Source organism: Mustela erminea, chromosome 9 (assembly GCF_009829155.1).
Source record: "Mustela erminea isolate mMusErm1 chromosome 9, mMusErm1.Pri, whole genome shotgun sequence".
NCBI lineage: Eukaryota > Metazoa > Chordata > Mammalia > Carnivora > Mustelidae > Mustela > Mustela erminea.
Genome location: NC_045622.1, coordinates 15,327,831 through 15,352,185, shown reverse-complemented (window position 1 = coordinate 15,352,185; position 24,355 = coordinate 15,327,831). Strand labels below are relative to the sequence as shown.

General features: G+C 54.2%; 1 long non-coding RNA gene across 1 annotated transcript in view; it reads right to left on the bottom strand.

Annotated features, from left to right (window-relative positions):
• The window catches only part of LOC116598736, a 135,532-nt gene extending 111,973 nt beyond the window's left edge, over positions 1-23,559 (bottom strand). The window contains exon 1 of the long non-coding RNA XR_004289148.1: positions 23,380-23,559. This is a non-coding gene — a long non-coding RNA (uncharacterized LOC116598736). The remainder of the gene's footprint in view (positions 1-23,379) is intronic.
• Between the last annotated feature and the right edge of the window lie 796 nt (positions 23,560-24,355).

Here is a 24,355-nt window from a genome sequence, read left to right as displayed (position 1 = left end):
TTAAGATTCATCTTAGGAAAGGGGCAGTCCTGGGCTGAACCTCAGATTTGTATCGGGTTCCAGTGTGAGTTCTGGTTAGAGCTGTGGTGAAGAGGAGCTCTAAGGTACAAGTTGTGATTGGGGAATAGGTTATTGCTAGCACTAAGGCTTGAACTAAAATTCCTCTTAGAGTTAGATATGTCTGAGGGTTCTGGGATTTGCAGCACGGGATCAGGGCTGTGGGCTTGGGCAGGAGATCTACAGGCAACAAGCCTGGCAGACAACCCACCAGACAGTGCCAGATGGGATCTGAGGCCAGCACCGTGGACAGCTCCAAGAAAAGAGCCTTGGTAAGCAAAGAAACCCCAGAGGTGTTCTTAGCTGCCTTCTCCCACCATCCCCTCCAATGACATCACTACTCTGAGCTATTCACCCAAGACTGACCCCGGAGGAGACCAAGGGAGCACCATATCCTCTAAAGACTTTGAGTCTCCCAACTTAGGGTCCCTGCCTTTCTTTCAGAATCATTAAAACCCTCTATCCCCTGGGCCTGGAATCTAGATTCTAATGGAGAAATCTCTGGTTTCGGTCTTTACAAGATGATCATTTTCGTAATACTCAAAGTTTTTCTAATTTAACTCTTGATGGCCAGGTTGACTCCACTCTGTTTAACATAACTCATTCCTCTGACCGCTCTTCCCCACAGGGAAATCAGAGATTCCCTAAGTCTTTCCCTTTTATCTCTCTCATTTTCCCCTCATCTCCCAAGCCCTCAGAGGCAGGATAGGACCCAGGTGAGGCCCTCAGGTAGGTGCACAGTGGAGAGCACAGAGAGGCAGGCAGTGTGCAAGGGTCCAGATTTCTACCAGAAATCTGCCAGACTGAGAGCTGCTCTTCCCTTCTATAGCCCCCCAGACAACTCCATGGTGGGAAGAGTAGATATGGAGTAGATATGACAAGAGTAGATAAGAGTAGATATGGAGTGGGGACCTCCTGAAGGACCCCAGATGCTGCATCCACCAGCCCTAGACCCTGGGAGGTCCCAGAGAAGACATTAGAGGTCTTCAGCCTCAGACTGCCAATCTAGCCCACAGACTATTCCATTTCTACAGATGAAGAGGCTGAGGCTCCATAGCAAATAGCAAATCTGGGATTTGAACCCTGGACTGTCTGGCCCTCAGCCTGCTGGCCCAAAGCTCATACTTTTTCCACACCATGAACTCTGGTTGTTAGAGGCCTTAAAATCAACCTGGCAGGAACTCTTTGCCTTCTAGTCAGATGACCTCTTAGAGTCACCAATCTGGCCTGGGTGTGGCCTCTCTATGTGTCCTGGGTGTCCTAAGCCTGGGAAGAGGGGCCTCTCCTCTGCCTGGGGCGATCCCCTTTGAGGGCCCAGAAGGTCCTGTGAGCTGCCTCCTAGTGGGCAGCAGGTTCACACGACGGCCCAGCAATTACGCAGTGTAGTTTCTTCTGAACCCTCTCCCTCAACATGCACCCCCCCTCCCCACAGCAGGGCATCCCCAGGAGACAGGTGTCCATGTGCTATGGATACAGTCCTGAAATTACCCTCTAGAGAGGGGAGGTGGAAACGTCCAGGAGCCCCTGAATGAAGCCATAATGATTGAGCCAACCCATCCCTCAGAGGTCACTGGTGCTGGGGACAAAGGTGATCCTCGAGAGCAGGAAGGCACTAGTCTGGGAAAGCTCTAGGGGAGCAGCGAGGGGAGCCTGGCTCCCCTCCTGTCCCTCTGTAGTAATTAACAGGCCTTTGTTCCTGTCCCTGATCTCGTCTGGCAGAGCCTTAATCATCCTCTTCCCTGCAATGAGCAGCCTTCTCATTAGGGCCTTAAGAACCTCTATTATAAACATGTAAATGGAACTCAACGAGGAGGGAAATATTTGACTGCTCCAATTTCCTTTGTGCTGCTGCCAGCTTTGGGCTGCGCACGCCTGTGACTTCGCTGCTCAGCAGCCCAGCGCCAGCACGTTGCCCCTACCGCCCCGCCACACAGCTCCATCTTTTCCTATCGGAATTTAATTACCTTCTCTGGCGAATGTTTGGAGAACCTCTCTCCATCAATTGATTCTCAAGTCCGATTTTTATTCCAAGATACTGAATGGCACTTGGGCTGATGGCAGCCTGGGAGCAGGTGGACCCAGGCCCTGGGGAACATTTTAACAATGGGGTTAGGAAGGGTCATCAGAGTTATTCCCCTGCCTCTGAGCAGGTCAATATTTCAGCCAGAGAAGCATATTCCTGAGACTCCTGCTGGTCTGGACTGGAAGTTCTTCTTGATGTCTGCCTGATGCTGGATGAGCACCCCTCCCCTTTTTTTCTTTCCATTTTAGTCCTTGATGCAAAAGGAAGAATGCTATTAGGTAAAAAGCCCAGCCACTGCCTAAGAAAGAAGCTGATGATAGGATCAGCATCTCCTCCCATGTCCATGATGGCTCTTCCCTGTCATCGACCAAATGGAGACTGGCTCCCTGAAGGCCCAGGGCAGCTGCGTGTGAAGGACTCCCCCAGCATGCTGAGTCTTTCCTGCAGAAGAAGTTTTCATGTGCCTGAGTCCTCCTTAAGGCTAGAGATGCCAGAGATGTTTGTCCCCACTTGCCTTCTTTCTGAAGTCCCTGTCAAGTGTAAATTTCCATTCTATTCATTCTTCAAAACCCAGAGCCCTTCTCCTTCATGAAGCTGTCCCATACCATTAAGATATAGCCATCCCATGAGGTGCCTGGGTGGCTCAGTGGGTTAAGCCTCTGCCTTTGGCTTAGGTCATGATCCCAGGGTCCTGGGATTGAGCCCCACATCCAGCTTTCTGCTCAACAGGGAGCCTGCTTCCTCCTCTCTCTCTGCCTGCCTCTTTGCCTACTTGTGATCTATCTCTCTCTCTCTCTGTCATATAAATAAATAAAATCTTAAAAAAAAAAAAAAGACATACCATCCCTCCCACCACCAACTTCAGAACACACAGTTTGCCACTATTTGTCCATGTAATGGGTGTCACCTGTGTGACAGGTCCCTGTTGGCCCTTAGCTGGTCACATGCGTAAGTTGCATCCATTTCCCCAGTTTGTCTTTCCTGCAAGGTGGAGACTATATCCTCATAGCCCTGAGCAACAGCCTGGAACAGGCTACCACCAGAAAAACTTCCTTCTCTGAGTTGGCGGGTAGGTGGGTAGATCGGTTGGTGTGGTGGTTAGAGGGTAGCTAATGGATGGTGGGTGGACGAGCAGGCTAATGGAGGTTGGACTGGCATATCTGTTAGAGCATTGCTGGGAGGGTGGGTCATGGGAGAGTGGGTGCGCTAGTTATGACCCTACTGTGTGTCTCCACTTAATTGCCTAGGATCATAGCTGAACTCTGCAAACGCTTCACCTTGACCAGCTGGCTCTGTTAAGCTTTGTCAAAGGGGCTGGAAAACTGCAGGGTGAAGGGGCTTCCCTTCCAGGCCCCCAAAAGGAGCCGTCCCTCTGCATACTGCCGTCCCTCTGCATACTGCCTCCACCAGCACTCCAGAAGGCAGCCTTCCAGGGAGTTCCATCAACATGGCACCTCAGCAAATTATCCTGCTGTCCAGTGGGCCTCGCCGTACCTTCCTTTAATGGGGTCCTGTCGGCCCTAGGTGTGTCCATGCCAGGAAAGCTCTGCGGGATTTGTTCCTTCCTCTGATGCTCTGCTGCAGCCCCAGAGTTAGTGGCCACTCTCCATATCTGCCATCCCCGTGTTCCTTTACAGTAGGGAGGCAATTCCCTGTTATAGCTAGTAAGTAAGCTCCAGTAACTTATCCCCTGTTATAGTTAATAATTATTTATATTAAACCTTTCCTTTTAATATTAGTGTGCAGTTTCGATCCCCTGATCGGACAGTGGGGGTAGTGGTTGATTGGTGAGCTAGCTGATAGGCTCGTTAGTGGGGTGGCAGGATGGTGGAAGACCAGGTTGGTGGACTGGTTGTTTGGTGGGTTGGTTGGTAGTTGCTTAGAATGTTGCTGGGTTGATGGTGTGGCATGGTCTAGGGTAACATGTTGGTTGGTGGTTGGCAGATTGGTTGGGGGGTGATGGCTTAATTGGCAGGCTGGGGGACTCAGCTGGCTGATGGCTTCACAGGAGAGTCCATTGATAGGGTAGTGCTTTAGAATATGGGGTTAGCATCATGAAAGAGGAGACAAGCCCCAGGAAGGCCCCCACAGTGCCAGGGAGCCTCGTTTTCCATTTCTGCCCTACCCAAAGGGCAGCCTTCCCCCCAAGCTGGAACTCTCACAGCCATGCCATGGCTACTGGAACATCTCCTCAAACAGAAGCAGCAGCCTGAGAAGGAAGCTTCTGGAGAACACGGAAAGTGGCCTGAGGGATTAACAGGCATTAAGACTGGCCTACATCCCTCTATCACCCCAAGCTGGGCCCCAGCTGCTCCCACAGGCTCTGACAAAACCCCAAGCTACCAGCTGATTACCTAGCACCCAGAGGGCTTCCCAGAAAAGGGACTGAAATATGTGGTCCTTCAGGACAGATTTGTGTCTCTGCCCCATGAAATCTCCTAAGATGCTGACCCCAAGGCATGGATATCCTTCCAGTGACAGACCTCCCTTCTCCCCTATCCAGACTTGGAATTCTCCCAGCACATGTCCCCACTGTTCTGCCCATCAGGATTCACAGACACGCTTCCTCTGTCTGTTCGACCTACGCCCCCCTCACTCAGCTCTCCCTCTGCCAAATCATCCTCTCACAGCTCCCTCTTCTGGACTGTCCTTGAGGCTGGGCTGAAACCCAGCAAGGCATGGTCTGCTTCTCCACAACCCCGCTGCTCCCCAGCCACCCGCCCTCCTCCATTGAGGTCCCCACCTCAATGCCCTGTAGGCAGCCTGGTCCACACCCCAGACAGAGCCACCAACACATTCCCAAATTGCATCTTTCAAGAATCAGAAAAACAGATTTCAGAAGCAAATTGCTTTTCCCCCTGCTCAGCCTAGATGGACTACTTGTTACTTGCCTTTTTCCCTCCATCACAATCTCAGGAAAATTGATATCATGCCTAAAGCTTTTCTGTGCTGGGGCCAGATACTACCTTCCGAGGCCTGTAGGCATCAGAAAAGGCCACACCCCAGGGAGGTTGGGGGACAAGCACCCTAGCTTCCATCTCTGTGGACAGGGTCTATTCCAGGCCCCCTCCCCAAGCCCATGGGCCAGGCCCTGGGGGAGGCAGGGGCAGGGAAGATAAGGGTGGGGGGTCACAGAGGCAGAACAGGGTTGAGTTGGGACAATTCTATGAAGTGACAGGTTGACTGTTTCCTGATGCACAACCCCTTCCCCATCCTACCGCCCTTATGCATTCATAACTCACACGCTACCTCCACCGTGCTGGCCCCTTCCAGTCCTTCCCCAGTCACTGTCCTGTGGGCCCACACACTCCCTTCCCCCAGCTTCAGGTCAGGGCAAAGCACCTAATTATCCCCATCACACCAAGAACACTGACCACATGTGCCAGGCTTCCGAGGCCTCAAGAGAACACAGGTCTGAGCCACGGGCCCAAGTTCCAGTCCCTCTCAGAAAGCCTCTTCCCCTCTCTCTGCCTCCATCTCCTCCACTGGAAGGGGCAGGCTGAGCCCTGCAGTATCAGTTCAGAGGTGAGGCTGGCTTCTGATGCAATGATGCATGGCGGGCGCCTGGGACAGGGACAGCCTCGTGTTTCCTGACCACTCAGGTCATGTCACACATTGCACTGAGTGTCTGAGACACATGGTTTCATTCTGTCTTCAGAAGAACCCAACAAGTAGGTCTTGATTCCATCTAAAGAGGAGGAATCAAGGTTCAGAGAGGCTATGGAATTGCCTAAGATCACACAGCAGGCACGGCATGGAGCCAAGCCTCAAGTCCTCATTCTTGACCTTCACGCTGCATTGCCAGGTACTAGTCTGTGCTTCTTAAAAGAAGCCTTTGGAAAAACTATCATCCAAAGGAATAAGTGAAGGAAGAATTTCAGGCACTACATACAGGCTCTACAGGGGTGGGAAGAAACTTCTAGAACTCTTAAATTACCATAATAGTGGCTGACACTTGCTGATCACTGACTATACACAAGCACTGTTCTGAATTCTTCATTGAACAAATTATCTAACCTTTACAACAACCCTATGAGATAGGTACTATTATCTCCAATATGCAGATGGGGAAACTAAGGCACAGAGAGGTTATAAAACTTGTTCAGAGGCACTGACCAGTTAGCCACTACCCTTCGCAGCCCTAGTGCTGGCACCAAGGAAGTTGCTTCCCCTACAGCAGGCTCCTCTTCTCAAACCAGTAGGCATGGTGTGGGCCAGGAGGACCACGGGTGTGAGGCAGGGCTAAGGGTCAGAGTGAGAACCCCACACCTAGAGAGGGTGGGGGTGCCTCTGCCTCTGGCTTTTGGGCCAAAGTTCCCTTCTCTCTTGGTCATACCCCATCCTCCACCCCCAACCATCTGGTTAGTGCTGTGCAAGGCCAAGGTGCTGATGGCAGCAGGGAGGGTTCAATGTAGAGAGACATGGGCATGCCTGTGACACACGGTTGTTAGGCCAGCACCTCTGTCTGTTTCCTTCCACGCCCACACCCCACCCCAACTTCCCAATCCCCCTGCCTTGAGTGTCCCCTCTCTCTGGCACTCTGTGCCAATCGCTCCTGCCTCCCCCATACCCATCAAGCCCTCTTCCCGGCATCCAACTTCAGACTCAGGGCTCACCCCAACTGCTATGAGGGTAACAGGAGGCCAACAGTCAAAGGGACAGTGACTTCACCTGGGAATGAGGCCGTGAAGTCCAAGACTGGCTAGGCAGGGCCAGGGAGAGGGGAGCTGCTCAGGAGAGGACAGGATAGTGACAAAAGTGTGTCCATGGCTGAGCAAATCACAAGACTCTTAAAGAGGGCCTGTCAGGAGGAGTGGCCGCAGGGACCGTCCCCCAACCCAAGAGGTCTGCCACCCTCCCCCTCCTCTCTCTGGGGCATCTTCCATTTCTCCTTGGTCCTCGGGTCAGAGCCAGCCCCGCCCCACGCCCATACACTCACACTCCCCTATCAAGGTAACCCACGCTGCCACAAGATCTTGAAACGGTTTGAATGCATACAGGACTCTGAGATTAAATGTATTAAATGAACCATTTCCTCAACGCAAAGGAGTGGCGGGGCCTCATCTTCAGCTGTGGGAGGGGGAAGCTGGTCCACAAGTGACACGAGAAGGAGGCAGGTGACAGAGACCCAGAGAGGGAGGAGACAGTGTCCACAGATAGTACCCAAGAGAGACCCCAAAGAAAGACCAAGTGAAAGCCTTGGTCCCTGGCAGCTTCCCAGACTCTGGGCCAGAAACACTCCCTTGTCTGTTAAAAACAACCAACGCACAAGGAGAAGGAAAACAGAACCACCAGGTGAGACCAGAGGGGCAGTTTTAGTACTCAGAAAAATTCACCAAATTAGCGCTGGGCATGCGGGGCCGCCCAAACAGAGAGGAAACAGTAACAAGATCCGTGACGCGACCCTCAGGATCCATGAGATAAACACTTGGCGCTGGAAAACAGGAGGCAGTGGCCGCGATCATGGTCTCCCCGGCACCTGGGACGGAGTCTGGCCCGTAGTAGGTGCTCAGTAAGCACAATGAAGGAATGAATGAATGAATTCTGGTTTCTCAACACAGGCTCAGGTTCTTCTGGTTCTTGGGCCTGAGGGAAAAATAACATCGGTGGGCTGTCCTAAACTGACCGCAGACTAATGTGGTGGAGTGGTCACTCAGTCATTCATTCATCCCGCTAGTGAGCACGGCTCAAGCACAGATCAGTGAATGAGACAGAAGAATTCCAACCCTCAGGGAGCTTCCACTGCACGGGCAGGAGACAAAGCCCGGTCCAAGGAGATACGGTCAGGGAGGAAACCCACAGTTCGAGGGCTGAGGGGTGGGCTGGACTGACAATTCTGCAGAGACCTAAAGGAGGTGACACAACCTGCCAGGAGACTCACACACCCCCGCCCCCCCCCAGGGGAAGTTAAAGCTTGCGGCAGTGTGGGGTCAAGGTGGCCGACCCACGTGAGCCAGGCCCAGGGTGGGAAGGGCCACAGAGCAGCTATGGCCAGGTGGGGTCACAGCTGCTGCGCTGAGGGCTGACTGCAGGGAATGAGGGTGGGAGCAGGAGGCCAGGCAGAGGCCACACACAGAGTGGATGCAGACAAGCTGGCAGCAGCAGGGCAGTGGGGGTGCTCAGATTCCAGATGTATTGGGGGTTTCGGAGGCCGGAGGTCCGATGGATCAGGGATGGGGTGTGAGGAAAGGAAGGGGGCGGGGCAGGAGCGTTGCAAGGCCCATAGGGAACCTTCCGCACCAAGCACAGCGGTGTCTGCCGTGCCGTTTCTCATCATCCCTACTTTGGCACAAGCTAGGTTTAGAGCAAGACCCCCAGACTAGGCTCAGCAGGGGAGATGCCCTCGACCACAGGCCACACTGAGCTCAAAGGCAGCTCAACAGCCTGCCCACGCACCACCTGAGTGTTACTGCTTCTGGCCCGGCTACACGTTCTCCAGGGCACAACTGCACCATCTCCGTTTGTGGCTACCCAACACCCGGCCAGCACTGCCACACTCACACACGCGCGTGCACCACACACTCACACACGTGTGCACACGCGCACAATGACACGCTCACACACACCACTCGATTTTGTGTTCTCAGGGTTCATGACCCTCCAAGTGGCCCTCTACGGGCCCCAGGCTGAGAGCCTTGGGTTGGGATCCTGGTGAGGGCCCTCCAGATGTGCAGTTCAGCCCCCACAGTCCTGAGCGCCTCCATGCAAGCCTGGAGAGCCCAGAGCTGATGAAGCGAGGACTACCAGCTGGCTGAGGTGCCCTGTGCCCCTGATGGCTGGGACCACTGCATTCCTGCATATAGTCATTCATTCAACTTCATGAAAAATGAGTAACATGGCCTGGTCTAAAAGGGGAAGAAAAAGGAGCATCTCCTCTGTGACCAGCTCTATGCCTGGCCCCGCACAACCTTCATTTCCCATCCCAGCAGCAAATCTGTTCCCCAGCCAACAAGGTAACACGCCTGCTGTGCCAGCGGCAGGAGTCACCCCCCCCCACCACCACCAGGGCTCATCTACCTCCGCCCTTCAGAATTCTGAGCCCAGATGCTCACTCCGGGCTTGGCCCTCTGATTCCTCTGCCTCTCCAGCTCGCTCGCTTAGAGAGGCTTCTGGGTCAGGTCTAACTCTGCCAGCGATGGCACTGGCAGGCTGAGCAGGTGAGGGCCTGAGAGGCCACAGGGGCATCTGCGATGCCACCCTGGGCTAGGGGAGCATGTCCAGCCTTCAGGATCCTAGAGCCAGTGGGAAACAGGAAGAGGGGAATGGGGAGCTGGCAAGTGAAACCAAGATAAAATATTGATGCCCGACTCCTGGTAAAGCGGAGAACGCCGCGTGTCCATGAATAAAAGATGGGTTGGAGGAGAAGGCTGGGCAGCAGATTAATTAATCTAAGTGAGTGCTCTGCTTTGTGCCATGGGGGAGCGGGGCGGTGGAGTAAACAGACTCACCTCCCAGCCGCTGCCCCAGAGGGTCCAGCGGAGATCCTCTGTGCCAGGCAGGCAGCTGGGCAGAGCAAGGACGCGGGCAGAGCAGCAGCGCCAAGCCCACGCTGGCAGGGAGAGGAGCAGAGGCAGCCGGGTGGTCTGGGACCCGTCTAGGCCTCTGTGCCCCAGGCCTGCCAGGGGCCACGTGGGATGGCAGCTTCCCTGGCAGATGGGAACCACACAGCCCAGATGCTCTAGGGAGGGAGCTTTGACAGGTGCGGGGTTTTGGAGGTCAGTGAGGGGATAGCAGCACTCCTGGGTCCTTCCCTGGTGCCGCAATGGCTGCCTCAGGGAAACCATGAGCAGCTGCGTAAGGGAGGGGGAAGGTAGGAAGATGGTCAATGGCAGCGGGTCTGAGATCTAGTATAGAAAGTCGAGCAAGGGCTGGACTTCGCCCTGACGGAAGTTGGCAGGGGTGGAGGACCACAGGTTCTGAGACACGAGCAGGGTTAGACGTGGCTGAAATTATTTCTGCCCTTGGAAATGCTTACTCCAGGGTACCAAAGGCTTCCTGCCTTAGGTATAGCATGGCAAATGGGCTGGGGGAGGGAAGTGGCCCCCAGGACTCTTAAACATGGTGGTGGAGGTCTCATGGGGAGACGACACTCAGGAGCTCGGCGTTCCTCCATCATCCACCGTGCAAGGTGCCTTTCACGGGCTCTTCATTGTTTTGTTTCCCCAAGGTCACACTAGGACTTTGTGGGATGGAGATGTCCCTCCTCATGCTCCCTGCCCCCCTGCTATCATAAGAGATACCCCCCTGGAAGGAGCTCCCCATCCTCATGCTGCCTCCTTCTTCCCACCTCCAACCAGCCTCAGTGGGACCAGGCTGCCCTCTGCTCAGGAGATACTGAGCTGTGTGTCTGTGGACAACAGTACCATCCTTAGAACCCTTCCCTAGGTGAGGGCTAGGTCCCATTCCAGGTGGCCTTGGCTGATGCCAGCCATAGCTCTGGGCAGGCAGCAGGACCTCTCCAGCCTGACCCATGGAAACGAAACTGGACCCTGACCCAGCCACGGGGAGAAGACAGTAAAGGTGGGTGGGGAGACATCATCCCTGGCCGGTTCCCTCCGTAGCCACAGCCGCAGCCATGACCTCCGTCTGCCTCCTCCCCTGAGCCCGCCGTGGCCTCGCCAGACCACCATCACCCCAGTTCCTCAGCACCAGACTGAGAGCAAATCTAGTGTGTCCCGTTCACTGGGCAACTCATCGTGAGAAGCCTGCTGACATCTCTTGGACTCTATCTTGTATTTATTATTTGACTTTTTACATGTAGTCCTGTCTCCACTAATTCATAGCTCCTTGAATGTTGGAGTGAAGTCTTTTTGGTCCAGTGACCTATATAACCTAAGGCAAATGGGAGGCACACTGCACAGTTGTTAGAATAAGTGAATGAACAGTAAATGGCCCGGCCATCCTCCATCTCTCCTAGTCTGATTTCGGTGCCTGGTGAGTCCCCACACTACCTGCCTTCAAGGTGGGAGGCAGTGCTTACCGAGAGCACCTGTGTGCGTCAGCCCAGAACCAGACAGGAGCGTTAGAAACATCTAACCTTACCCATGATGAGGCAGACACGTCTCTCCCATTGGACAGATAATGAGGCTCAGCACTTGGCCAAGAGCATTCACCTATCAAGTGGCAGAGCGAGGGATGAGTCCTGATCTGAGTCCAGAGTCCTGCCTCACAGCTCCACATGTGCATAGTGAGAAGCAACAGGAATGTAGGGCCAAGAAGTCTTGGCTTGCCTCACCTCCAAGGAGAAAAAGAAGGGCTCTCTGACTGCAGACAGTGGTCAGAGCTGGACAAAGCCAAGTGCTCAGGGCTGCCTGGGGACTGTGGGACAGGTTCCATGGCTGAGAGCAGAGAGGAGGCCCGTGGCGGAAAGCCGTCCCCTCTCCCAGGGCTCTGAAAGACTCCCCAGGATCTAGTCAAATGTACCCAGTTGGCCTAAAGCGGACTGCCTGGTCCCATACATCTCACCATGCCCTGAGTCTAGAGCTCCAAGGGGGAGGCAGAGCTGGGGACCCTAACTGCCCGGAAATAATGACAGGGCCTCTGGAATCCTGCCAGAAACAGGCAGCAGACTGGCCTGGAAGCACACACATTGTCACACACCCGTTATGCATTTCCGCAATCTACCTCCCCAAGCAGCAGCTAAGACAGCGGCGTCTAGAACAAAAGTGGCTGAGGAGCCTGCCATTTCTGTGGCCACAGTGCCACCTGTTAGCTATACACGGCATAGCAGAGCGGGGCCATCCTTCTGCATCTGCAAGAACTCCCAGACCACAGGCACGCAGGCACGCCTCCACCAAACACTTATGCAGCACCTGCTGTGTGATGGGCTCGACTTCAGAGGCTGCGCATACAGTAGTAAGCGAGAAGGACGGAAAGCCCTGCCCTCACAGTGCCTATAGTCTGGGGCGAGGCAGCAGGGGGGAAAACAATACACAAGACGGACACATACAACACAGTAGGGGAAGCAAATCAGGAGGCAGGTGGGGGTGCTCAGGGGGTTGTGACTGTAGACAGAGTGGTCAGACACAACCTCACAGGGACAAGTCTGGGAGGAGATGAGGAGAGCTCCCTGTGGATTTCCAGGCTGGAACATTCTAGAAGAAACAGCAAGGTCACATTGCGTCTGAGGAACAGAAAAGGGCCAGGGAGGATTAAGGTCTGGGTGGAGGAGGGGGGAACAGTAGGAGGAGGTGTGATCAGATCCTGTAGGACCTCAGAGGCCACTGCAAGGACTTTGGTCCTGTGAAATAGGGCTTCACTATTGGGTTCTGAACAGAAGAATGGCATAACTCAACTTGCATTTTAAAAGGATCTTTCTGGGGGATGCCTGGGAGGCTCAGTTGGTTGAGCCTCTGACTCCTGATCTGGGCTCGGGTCATGATCTCAGGGTCCAGAGATGGGAGTCCTACATCAGGCTCTGTGCTCAGCCGGGCGTCTGCTTGAGATGTTCTCTCCCTCTGCCCCTCCCGGCCGCTCACAGACATGCTTGCTCTGTCTGTCTGTCTCTCAAACAAATAAATAAATCTTTAGAAGGATCTCTCTGGGCCCTGAGGGGGTGGAATCGAGGGTGGAGACCAGGACACTGTGAGGAGGCTCCTACAAGCATCAACCAGGAGACAGCGGCCGCTTGGCCCGGGGGTACCTGAGACTGTGGGTGGGGAGGAGTGGCAGGATTTGCTAAGATGTGAGAGAAAGAGGAGTCAGGGCTGAGCCAAGGGTCTGGCCTCAACTACAGAGAGAACGGCATTACCCTTACTGAGACGCGGGATTGGCGCACTTGGTGGGAGGAACTGAGAACTCTCTGATTCTTTCCAGGTCAGAGTTGCCTATTAACAGGCAGTGGGGTGAATGAGTTTGGAGCTGAGGGGAGAGGGCCTGCCTGGAGCTAGGATCTGAGAGCCACCAGCCTTTGGGTGACTGGATGAGATCCAGGTGGGCAGAAAGAAAAGTGAAAGGACCAGGGACAGAGCCAGGGAGCCCTCAACTGCTCAGTGTCCTTGGGAAGATGCTGCAGGAAAATGCAAGAGAGGGAGGAGGAGGCCAAGGAGGGGGCAGTGAAGGGAGGGAACCGGGAAGCCTGGTATCCCCAAACCCACATCAAGAAAGAGGAGGGAGTGAGTAACCAGGTCAAAAGCTACTGATCCTCAGGTCAGGGCTGAGAAAGGTCTATTGGCTTTGGCAAAATGCAGAGAGCGCCAGTGATCCTGAGAGGCAGGTTCTGGTGACAGGGTGAGGGCAAAAGTCAGCTTGGAGGAAGTGCAAGCAAGAATGAAAGGAGAGAAACTGGGGATGAGTTGAGACAACGCTTTGGTAGGTTTTTTTGTAAAATGGGGAAGGAAGATGAAAAGGTAGCCTAGGGGCACCTGGAGGGGCTCAGTTGGTTAGGCATCTGCCTTCGGCTCAGCTCGTGACCCTGGGTTCCTGGAATTGAGTCCCATGTTGGGGTCCCTGTTCAGCAGGGAGTCTGCTTCTCCCTCTGCCCCTCCCCTCTGTTCATCCTCTGTGTGTGTGTGTGCGTGTGTGTGTGTGTGTGTGTGTGTGTGTATCTCAAATAAATAAATAAAATCTTTTAAAAACTTTTTTTGAAAAGGTAGCTGGAGAGGGAGGGGGTGGGATCCAGAGGTTTGAGGGGCTTTGGTTTTTTTTTAAGATTTTATTTATTTATCAGAGAGAGAGAGAAAGAGCACAAGCAGGGGAAGCAGAGAAAGGGAGAAGCAGGCTTTCACCGACGAGGAAGCCGGAGTTGGGGCTCGATCCCAGGACCCTGAGATCATGGCCTGAGCCAAAGAAGACACTTAACAAACTGAGCCACCCAGGCACCCCTGAGGTTTCTATTTTTTAAGGTGGGAAAAATAAGAATTTGCTTGAAAGCGACGGAAGTAGCTGGGTAGAGAGGGTTAAAGCTGTGGGAGGAGAGAGGTAGGGATGAGGCGTGAGAGCAGGGTCCACGAGCAGGTGAAAAGGAATGAGATCCGGTTGTTCAGCCTGAAGAGAGCGCACTCCACACCCCTTAGAACGGCTAGAATCAAAAGCACAGTAACGTGTGTCAGCGAGGACATGGAGAAATGGAACGAACCCCTTCTCCGCTGCTGGGAGGAATATAACATGGTGTGGCCCCTTTGGAAAACAGTTGGGCGGTTTCCTCGAGAAGTGAAACACGGAGTGAGCGTGTGCCTGGCATGTTCCTTCCCAGGTATATCCAGGAGAAAGGACGACATGTGGCCCCACAGAAGTGTGTACACACGTGTTCAGAGCATCTCTGTTCACACGAGCCAAAAAGTGGCAGCCCGAATGTCCATCAGCTAACAAGCGGGGAGATGAACTGCCGTCTATCCACAGGCGGAATATTATTCACTCCCAGAAAGGAAAGAAGTACCGATTGGTGCTAGAGTGTAGACGAACCTTGGCAACGTGATACCCAGTGACAGAGCCACGTGGTAAAGGCTACAGGCTGTATGACTGTATGAAATGTCCAGCCCAGGGGAATTCACAGAGACTGGACGCCTCCACCCGGACAGATCCCTGTTTGCCGGGGCTGCGGAGAGGGAGAGTGGGAAGTGGCTGCCGTTTCGCCTGGGGTGATGAAAATGTTCTGGAATTAGGTAGTGCTGATGGTTGCACGACTCGGAGAATATGCCAAAAACCGCTGAATTGAACACTTTTTAAAAGGGTGAATTTTATGCTTTGTAATTATATGTCGGTAATAATTTTGTTAAAAGATCTGGTTGTGCAGATGAGAGGGGCTGCCCTGGGCCGGGAAAGAGATGGAAGATGCAGGCACTGAGGTGGGCGGGCAGGTGGGGGTGGTGTGGGCGACCCTGGACATCCTCCCCTGGTGGCTTCTCTTTTCTCAGAGACCCGGGAAGTGAGGTCATCGGCCAAGAGCGAAGAGGGAGGTTCCAGCAGGAGCAAAGGTACAGAACGACTGTCTAGGAGAGAGAGAGGAGATGGATGGACTGGGAACATTCAGTAGGGTTGCAGGGCAGTGCAGAGGCCCCCAGGAGGGAGACTGGGTGTCCTGGAGGGTCCCACCCTCTGCGTTCCCCCAGGCTTGACATGGGTTACAGGCACTGTGCTCACCACGCAACATGGCTCTGGTCCCTGAACACGCAGGACCACCCGTGGGGGTTTGCAACAGCAAACCCTAAAAGATGCCCACGCATTCGCCCTTGTGATTTTAAATGCACATTCCTTTCCCCTCTGCAATTCCTCTTGGGGAATTTAGCCTCAGAAAAACTTGCAGGTAGACACAAGATATATGTACAAGCTTGGTTCAGGCAGCATTATTAGTAATAGCAAAGAGTTGGAAACCCCCGGAATCTCCATTCCTGGGGAAATGGGGAAATAAATCCTCATACGCTGTGCTATGACGTCTTCACCGCAGTAAAGACAATGGGGGAGCCCGGGTGTGCAACACGGAAGGATTTCTAAGATGCTTCACTGGGTGGAAAAAGTCAGGTTGTAGGATAATGTGTGGGATATCAGGCAACTGATTCCCCCTATTTTTGTAAATATAGATGATATTTATGTGTGCATATTTACATTATTATAATACATAGAAGGTCTAGAAAGGATGCCATTGAGATTATGAGTGGCGTTTAATCTTGGGAGGTAGGTCGGGGAAAAGGAATTGAGGGCAGTTAAGGGGTTAAAAGTGTTTTAGAGAGGGACTTTCATTGGTTCTTTTATATGATTCTATGTTTCTTAAACTTGTAACATGAGCATAGATGCTTTTGAAACATAAAAAGGACCACCCCATCTGCAGGCCCACTGCCCTCGGGGCCAACTTCCTGCCAGCCCAGGCAATTCTGTGCCCCTAGAGGCAGTGACCAATCCTGGCCAGAGCATGGCCAGGTCCTGCCCAGCTTTCCCCTTGCCAGGCCCTCCCCAGCTCTGGGCAGGGGAGAACAAGCAGGCAGGGGAGAGCCGGCAACACCTCCCCTTCCCACCCCCATGTCCTCCACAGCTGCTCCTCTCCAGACACTGTCCGGGAAGGAAGGTATCTGATCAACGCACCAAAGGCCAGGGAAGCAGCTGCCATAATGGTAAGAGTAAGCACTTATATGGCACTTACTGTGTACCAGGCACGACTCTGAACACTTCATACATGAACTCATAACAACCCAGTGGATTCCGGACTATGGCTACCTTCACTTCATAGCAGATTTTAAAGACACAAACAGACAGAAAGCCTGAACAAGAGGCCATCCCCTGCCCCAGGTGCTACAGCCTGGGAATCCACAGCCTGGACCAGCCTCCTGCTCCTGCCTCCCTCCCTCCCATCCCACCTGTGAAGCTCCCAGAAGGCTCTGATAGAGCCATGTGTCCCCCCACACACACACCCAGGACAAGGTTATGGCCTCCTCAACCCAGACCCCAGGACCTACAGGTGCACGGCACATGGCCAGGGTGTCGCTGGTGCACAGAGAGTGTTCAAGGTGCATTTGCTGAATGAACGGCTCTGTCCTCCCATCCCCGCCCCACAGTGTCCTCCTGGGCCTTGTCCTCTGGGCCTTGGTTTCCTCATCTACAAATGAGCAGGCACACTTGACAGCATGTAACAGCAACTTTGGGACCATTAAGGCATTGCTAAGAGAAGCCAGCACTTATCCCAACAGGGCGAACCTCAAACGGTGGGACGTGAGGGCCAGGGTGGGGAGGCAGGACAGCTTCCACGAGGCCTTCCTTCCTGGGTGTTCAGGCCACCTGGGTACGGTTCACCTACCCACGAGCACAGACAGATGGCTCAGCCAGCAAGGTTGGAACAAGCTCCTGCAAAGCTCCTCCGGGAGACAACTTCCTGGCACAGACCCAGGTACCGTTCTGTGGGCTCCTCAGGGGACACCCCTGCCCAGCCGGGTGTCAGGGAGACCACAGAGACGGCCCCTTCCCCCAAGTCGACAATCCTGGCACCCGGTGGCCACCACAGGTGAAGGAGACCACACAGCCATACATATGGGTGGTGAGTGGTGGCTCCGTGGGGCACAGCGGGCCAGATGAGCCTGATTCAGACAAGGGGTGGGGAGGCAGCCTAAAGCTGTGTCTCCCGAAGTCTCCATGGGCTGTGCAAGCCAGAGGAAGCCTTCCTACAGTCCTTGTATACCCAGGCTGGAAAGCGCCAGGATAACCTGGGGGGACAGAGCAGGAGGAGGGGAGCTAACCCTACGTGCCAGGCCCTTCCACACATCGGCTCACAGATGCCCCACACAGTGCTGGTGCCCACTCTTCACAGATGAGGATGCCAAGGCCCAGAGAAGCCAGGTGCAGGGCTGATGTCCCCAGCTGACCCAAACTCACCTCCCCAAGGCCAAAGCCCATGCCTTTCCACAGTGCTCCCTCAGCTCTTGGTGAGCAAGGGCTTCTGAGCTAGGACTCAGATGCTGTCCCCGCCCTGGCCTGCCCCCACCCCACCACAGGCTTCCAGCCTCAGCTGTGGAACCAACCGCCTCAGATCTGTCCAAAGGGACCTGGGCTACAGTCCACCAGTGGGTTTGGTGTCAGGTCCAGAGCTTTAGCTCACCGTGTGGCACCCCCAAACCCCGCAGAGCTCCCATCATTTATAAATGGCCCACTCTCTTCTCACACAGAGCCTCCTAGTGAAGCGAGAAGCTAAGCCCATCACTCTGCGTCGCATAGCCGGACAACAGCAGGCCTCGGCCTACAACAGAGGTCCAGGTGACCCACCAAAAAATCAGGGGAGGTGGGCCCCCTGCCCTCACATGCACTGGAGGTCACCCTCCCAGTATTTCCTTTTCCCTTCCCTGGGATATATTCCAGAGCTCTGTGCCTGAGTGCTGGGCTCCGACCCCCAGGCAGCATTCTGGAGAAGTCCTGGTCCCAGCACAACTGACCCACGAACCACGGGTGAACCTCGGGAAAGCTGTCCCTCCTGTTGGCTTCATGCCACACATGCCACACAGCCACCTTAAGACACACCCACTCCCCCAGAAAGTGCTCAGGCACTAAGTGCCCCTGGTCCTCCCCCTGCCCCGCCCCACCCCTCATCCACAGTCCTGGGCTGTGCACAGGTAGTCCCCATCCCCCTGGGCTGCCAGCTCACAGGAGCCAACAGACAGAAGATGAACAGGCAGCACTTCCCCCACCACCTTCTGGGGCCTGTTTCTGGGCCAGAGGCCAGACAGGAGATTTTCCTGGAACTTCTAGGGCACAAAGATGCTGAGAAACAGGGGGAGGGGAGAGCCTAAAAGGAACAGGCAGAACAAGTGGGGGCAGGGAGACAGGTGTTACCTGATCCATCTGGGCCACCCAGGTCCCCCCTCCTCCCCAGTAATCCTGGCAAGTGTCTGTGCACAGGAAAACTCCCACCACCCCTCCCCAGAAAGCCACCCAAATTCCAAGGCCTGATTCCGTTCTGCCCCCTTGGAGCTCTGTGCCTCTGCAGGCTGGCAGGGACTGGTCTAATTCCTGCAGCCTCCCTGGGGCCTCAGACTGCTGGCTGGCTCTTCACTCTGGCTGGGTCAGACAGGAGTGCAGATCACCCTGTCCTGTCTCCTGGAGGCCTGCTCCAAGCTTGTCAGACAAATCGACAGAGTGTCCAGGGAGCACCACAGGCCATTACAGGGACTGGGCGTAGGGGGTTGTACGTGAGTGTGTGTGTGTGTGTGTGTGTGTGTGTGTGTGTGTGTCTATAAGCATATGCATATGTGAGCATTTGTCAGTATTTCTGTAAGAACAAGAGTGTGTCTGTGTGTTTGTTTTAAGGTGTGTGCATGTGTATGTGTGTGTGTGTGTGTGTGTGTGTGTGTGTGTGTATCTTTCTGTCTGGTGGGCCTGACCTCCCTCTCTCCTGCCCAGCAGTAAGCAGGCCCCTTTCGCCTGAGAGCAGTCCAAACAAGGCAAGACTGTTGCCAGAGCCTTCTGGGGTACCAGGGGGAGAGGAGCTCACAGGGACAGAACAGAGGGCCTGAATGAGCTCCTGCTCCTGCTCCTGCTCCTGCTCCTGCTCCTGCTCCTGCTCCTGCTCGGTCGGATCCCTGATCTGACCCCAACTATCATGACTGTCCAAGCCCAACTGCCAGTGAGAACAGCCTCAGCTCCTTCCTGCCCTGGGCTGGGCTGGACTCTCACCTTGAAGCTACCCCCTCCTGCTCCTCGGGCCCTCTCCTGGGGCTCAGTTCTGCAAATGGGTAACCCCCAACAGCCATCCCTAAGGACCAGAACCCCTTCTACAGTTCACTGACTGCCAGTCAACTTCATTATTTCCACCACAGCTCGGAGCTCACCCCAAAACATGAGGCCTCCAAGTCTGGCCTCTAGTCCACATCTTTCCTGCAGGAGCCTCCAAGCTCTAGCAGCTCCAAGTCCCAGTTTTCAGACCGAGAGCCACCAAAGGCCCTCTGTTCACTTGCAGAACCTGGAGCAGAGCAATGTCTGCACAGACCAGCACGCAGGCTCCCCTGGCCAGCTCAGAGGCTGCTCTGCCACCCTCTCCAGGTCCCGGGACCCAACCAGGCAAGCCGCCATCCAACCGTCTAACAAATGTATATTACCTGACATTGCCAGGCCTTCGGGATCCTGAGGGGGGCCCATTAGGGTCCTCCTCCCTCTCAGGGTAGCAAAGAATCTCAGAAAAGGAGCAGCTTCCAAAGACTGTTCAGTGGAACTCTGACCAATGCTGACCAATGGAACCAATGGAACTTTCTGTCGCGATGCTAATGTTCTCTCTCTGCACTGGCTGATGCATCAGTAGCCCCTAGCCACAGCTGACACGGAGCATTTGAAATGTGGCTAGTGTGGCTGAGGAACTGAATTTTTAATATTACTTAAATGACTTACTGAAATGTAAACAGTCACACATAACTAATGGTTACTATATTGGACAACACAGTCCTAGGAGCTGGGGGAGCACGGAGAGGGAATGGGAGGAGCTTCAGGGAGGGGACGTTTGGTGGTGCCAGCTGGGACTCCAGAATGTTCTTTCAACAGGTGTTTACAGAGAGCCAAGAAGGGCCAAACACTGATGATACAGCAAGAGACACCCAGTTAACCAAGTAGAGGATACTGCTCTGGCACTGGGGAGGGCCCCACCCCACCCCAGACAGTGCAAATCAGGGAAGACTTCCTAGAGAAAGTAGTTTCCAAGATGTGGCCTAGGGGAAGACTGTTCCAAGATGGGAAAACAGTTTGTGCAAAGGCCCTGAGGCAACAGAAAGCCTAGTGAGGATTAAGGAGAATAGGAAAGCCCTCATACAGATGGTAGCCAGACAGTCCTACAGCACAGCTCCATGCTGGTAGCCAGCCAACTCACTCATTCTTCCTGTTAGATGTCCACAGGAATGCACTCAGCCCCAGCCGGACCCATGAGCATATTTTGGAAAATCTTGTCACAGTCTCTAGCCTGGCCAAAGGCTTCTCTGACCTCCTGCATCCTCTCTGAGGTCACTCCTGGGTGGGGCCCGAGCCCTTGTCCCTCCAGGAGTTCCTGACTCATCACAGAAAACACTGAAAAGCCCAACCTTTCTCAAGAATCAGTCCAACACTAGAAGGGGAGGGCAGCTGTGACCCCAGCTCCAGGACACAGGGGCCGTGGAGAGGGGCAAAGGAGCAAGTCAGAAGAAGAAGAAGATGCTGAAACAGAGACTGGGGCAGAGAGTGAGGTGGAGACTGATGGTAAATCTACAGAGACAGGAGGTAGTGGTCACAGACACAGAGACAGCCCAAGCCAGCAGGACAGACGGACAGAGATACACCCACCAGTGACAGCTAGCATAAGCCAAAAACAAAGGGCCACTCTTAGGTACACACGGCTGGAGACTGACTAACAGGCTGCCAAAGAAAGCCGAGGACTAGAGGCAGCCCTGGGAAGAGGTGGGGTGGGGTGCCCCTGGACAGCTAGCTCTGTGCTCTGGAAACACCCACACACCCACTGGCTGCACTCACAGAGCAAGCCGGTAGAGGGCGGTATTGCTCCAGCCACCGCCCACGAGCCTGGAGTCCAGCTTCCCCAAAAAGGGCAAAGTCAGACTCCCTTGGTCAGAGGCAGCAGACCTGGCAGCAGCCTCACTGAGAGGTGAAAGAGACTTGGGTGGGGAGCTCAGCATATCCAAACCCGAGCCTGGAGACCCTCCCTTCCTCAACCCAGCATATTCTCAAGCCTGCCCCTTCCCTCCACATTCCCCATCTCCAGACACCTGCAGGCGTGGGTAGAGGGCAGAGCACTGAAGGGCGGAGCCAGGGGTGCCTGCCAATTTCCCTGCTCTTGCTGTAAAGGGCAGGAGCAGATGATGCTGGGTAGGTCCTGCTGTAAGGCTGGTCCCCTCCTTGACATCTTTCCTAGCCGGCTCTTGGGTTCAAAGCACCCCTCACATAGATACAGAGATGTTGGCTGAGCCCATGCTTTTCAGCACCCAGCAATGCTAAAAACGCAAGGGCAAACATGGGCTGTATAACAGCGCCTACCATATGGTGCAGGACTGCGGTCAGCGGCAAGAAGTCCAAGCCTCTGGTCATATCTTTCAGAGGGCCATTAGGAACTCAATGTGACCAAGGAAGAAGCCCTCTGTGGAGGCATCACACTTAGAACTATCAGTGAGCACCAACACTGTGCCCAACACTGTATGTATTCGATCTTACCTAATGTCTACAGCAACTCAAATCATTCTACCCATTTTTTACAGACAAGAAAGCTCAAAGAAGGTGGGGATAGAGTGCTGGGGTATGGACATTGGGGAGGATATGTGCTATGGTGAGTGCGTGAAATTTGTAAGCCTGATGATTCATAGGCCTGTACCCCTGGGACAAATAATACATTATATGTTAATTTTTAAAAATAAATAAAATAAAATAAGAAAGCTCAAAGAAGCACCGCCTCTCATGATGACTCTGTAGGTGTATTTCTCAAAGCTCTGTTTCAGGCTTCTTCTCTTCTTTCGGTCTACCTTTTTCCTGAGTAGCTACATCTGCTCCCACGACCTAGGCTCAATTCTCAAATTAAGCCTTTTTTTTTTTTTTTTTTAAGATTTTATTTATTTAGGGGCACCTGGGTGGCTCAGTTGGTTGGATGACTGCCTTCGGCTCAGGTCATGATCCTGGAGTCTCGGGATCGAGTCCCACATCGGGCTCCCAGCATCATGGGGAGTCTGCTTCTCCCTCTGACCTTCTCCTCGCTCATGTTCTCTCTCACTGTCTCTCTCTCTCAAATAAATAAAATCTTTAAAAAAAAAAAAAAAAGAAGAAGATTTTATTTATTTATTTGACAGAGAGAGGGAGATCACAAGTAGGCAGAGAGAGGCAGAGAGAGGAAGGGAAGCAGGCTCCCTCCCTAGCAAAGAGCCTGATGTGGCGGATGATCACCTGCTTGTCCCCCACACAGCTGACGTCAGGTAACCAAGCCCATGGATAAGGGGCGACTACGGAGGACTGTTCCCTCCCTGCCCCCAGGAGGCCGTCCCTCTCCCCTCCTCCACCACGTCCACCTGCTCCAGCCCCACAGCCCTGGCATGCTGGTCTGGGAGCCCTGGGCTGGGAGTCGTGTCTTTGACTGGTTTTATGGCCTTGCACTCGCCCTCTCTGGGCCTCATCTCCCCGGCAGTAAAAAGAAGGGGGGGTCAAGCATGGGAGGACTTCTGAGGTCTCTCCAGCTCCAAGCTTGTACTTGTTTGTTGGGGCTGCTGTAACAAGTACCAGAGACTGGGCAGCTTTGACAGAAATTTCTTTGCTCACAGTTCTTGAGGCTGAACGTCCAGGGTCAAGGTGTCAGCAGGGCTGGTTTCTTCTGACGCCTCTCCCCTTGCTTGCGGATCTCTATCCCCACTGTCTGTCTTCACGCGGTCTTCCGTCTGGGCATAGCTACGTCCTGATCTCCTCTCCTTGTAAGAACACTAGTCATGTTGGCTTAGGCCCACTCATTTGACCTCGTTTTACCTCGATCACCCCTTTAAAGGCCCTTTCTCCAAATACAATCAGATCCCGAGGTACGGGGGTGAGGCTCTCAACATATGAGTTTTAGGAGGACACAATTCACGCAATTCAGCCCATCACAGATCCTGAAGAGGTGATGCTATTACCCTTGCTGAGTCTCAGGACAGTGGTGAGGGCTACAAACGTAAAACGTGTGACGTTGGGCACGAACCCTGTGTTCAGGGAACACCAGCTGTGACAACCTGCCACTGATGGTGATGGTGACGGGGATGACACCAGTGAAGACGGGATAGCGCTGGGTGAGGTCTCTGGATCGGCCCAAGCAGAAGAATCGTGCCCTGACCTGGGGTGCTGTGGGGGAGGCCTGGTGTGGAGCTCTATGCGCGCATCTCACCCTTGCTCCTGGGTCTCCTACGTACCAGCCCTCCTGTCAGGTAAGCAGCTCGCTGAGGGCAGCCCCAAGACTCCGGCCTCTTGCTTCCTTCATGTGCCAAGCGTGGCCCTCACAGGGGTGATCACTGCTCAGTCCCATGCACAGTGGTGGCAGCTGTGAGGCAGGGCAGGTGATGGGTTCCAGGAAGAGGCATGAGTTCAGGAGACTGCAAGACACCAAAAGGTCTAGGTACGGAGCATTCAGGGAAGGCAGGGCCTTGGAGGTCATATAAGGGGTTTGCATTTTTTTTATTCCTGACAGCAGTGGGATGGGTTTTTAGCAGGAAGAGGTGTGACCAGAGGAGTAGAAGGTGAAGTTGGAATGGGACAGGGTAGTACTAGAGGAGAGAGCACCTGCCCCTGGATCTCTGGGGAAGGGGGGGTGTCTAGATGAGAAGTCGGCGGGGGCAGAGACTGGCCACTGGGTCTCTGAGACCCTGAGGAAGAAAGGTTAGGGCTCAGTGATGGATGGAAAGAGGGGAGGAAGGAAGGGAGTAGCAAGGGTGACTCCCAGGCAGACAGGGGCTGAGACAAGGGAAAGCTGGCAGTGGAACATGTAAAGGGAAAAACATCAAGAAGGGAGTTCTGGACACATGGAGTCCGAGATCCGTGTAAGCTGTCCAAGGGGAAGGCGGGTGGCTGCATGGAGTATCTGGAATGCTCCAGTCAGGGTGGAGATAGAGCAGAGGTAGGTGGAGGGGTTGCCCTGGAGGGCGCTGGGCAGGGGGAGTGCCACTGAACTGAGCAGAAGTGGGGAGGGGAAAGAGGCAAAGCCTCTTGTTAACTATGAAGAACAGAGAGACTTCTAAGCCTGAGTTCCCACCCAGGTCAAGGCCATCAGCTGATAGTGAAGGAGAGGGACCCCGCTGCCCAAGGGCACGACTGTCTCCAGCGGTGCTCACTGACCACGGCAGGACAGAGGGCCCCTGGGTCTTTGGGAGGGGTACCCCTGCCCCCTCTGTC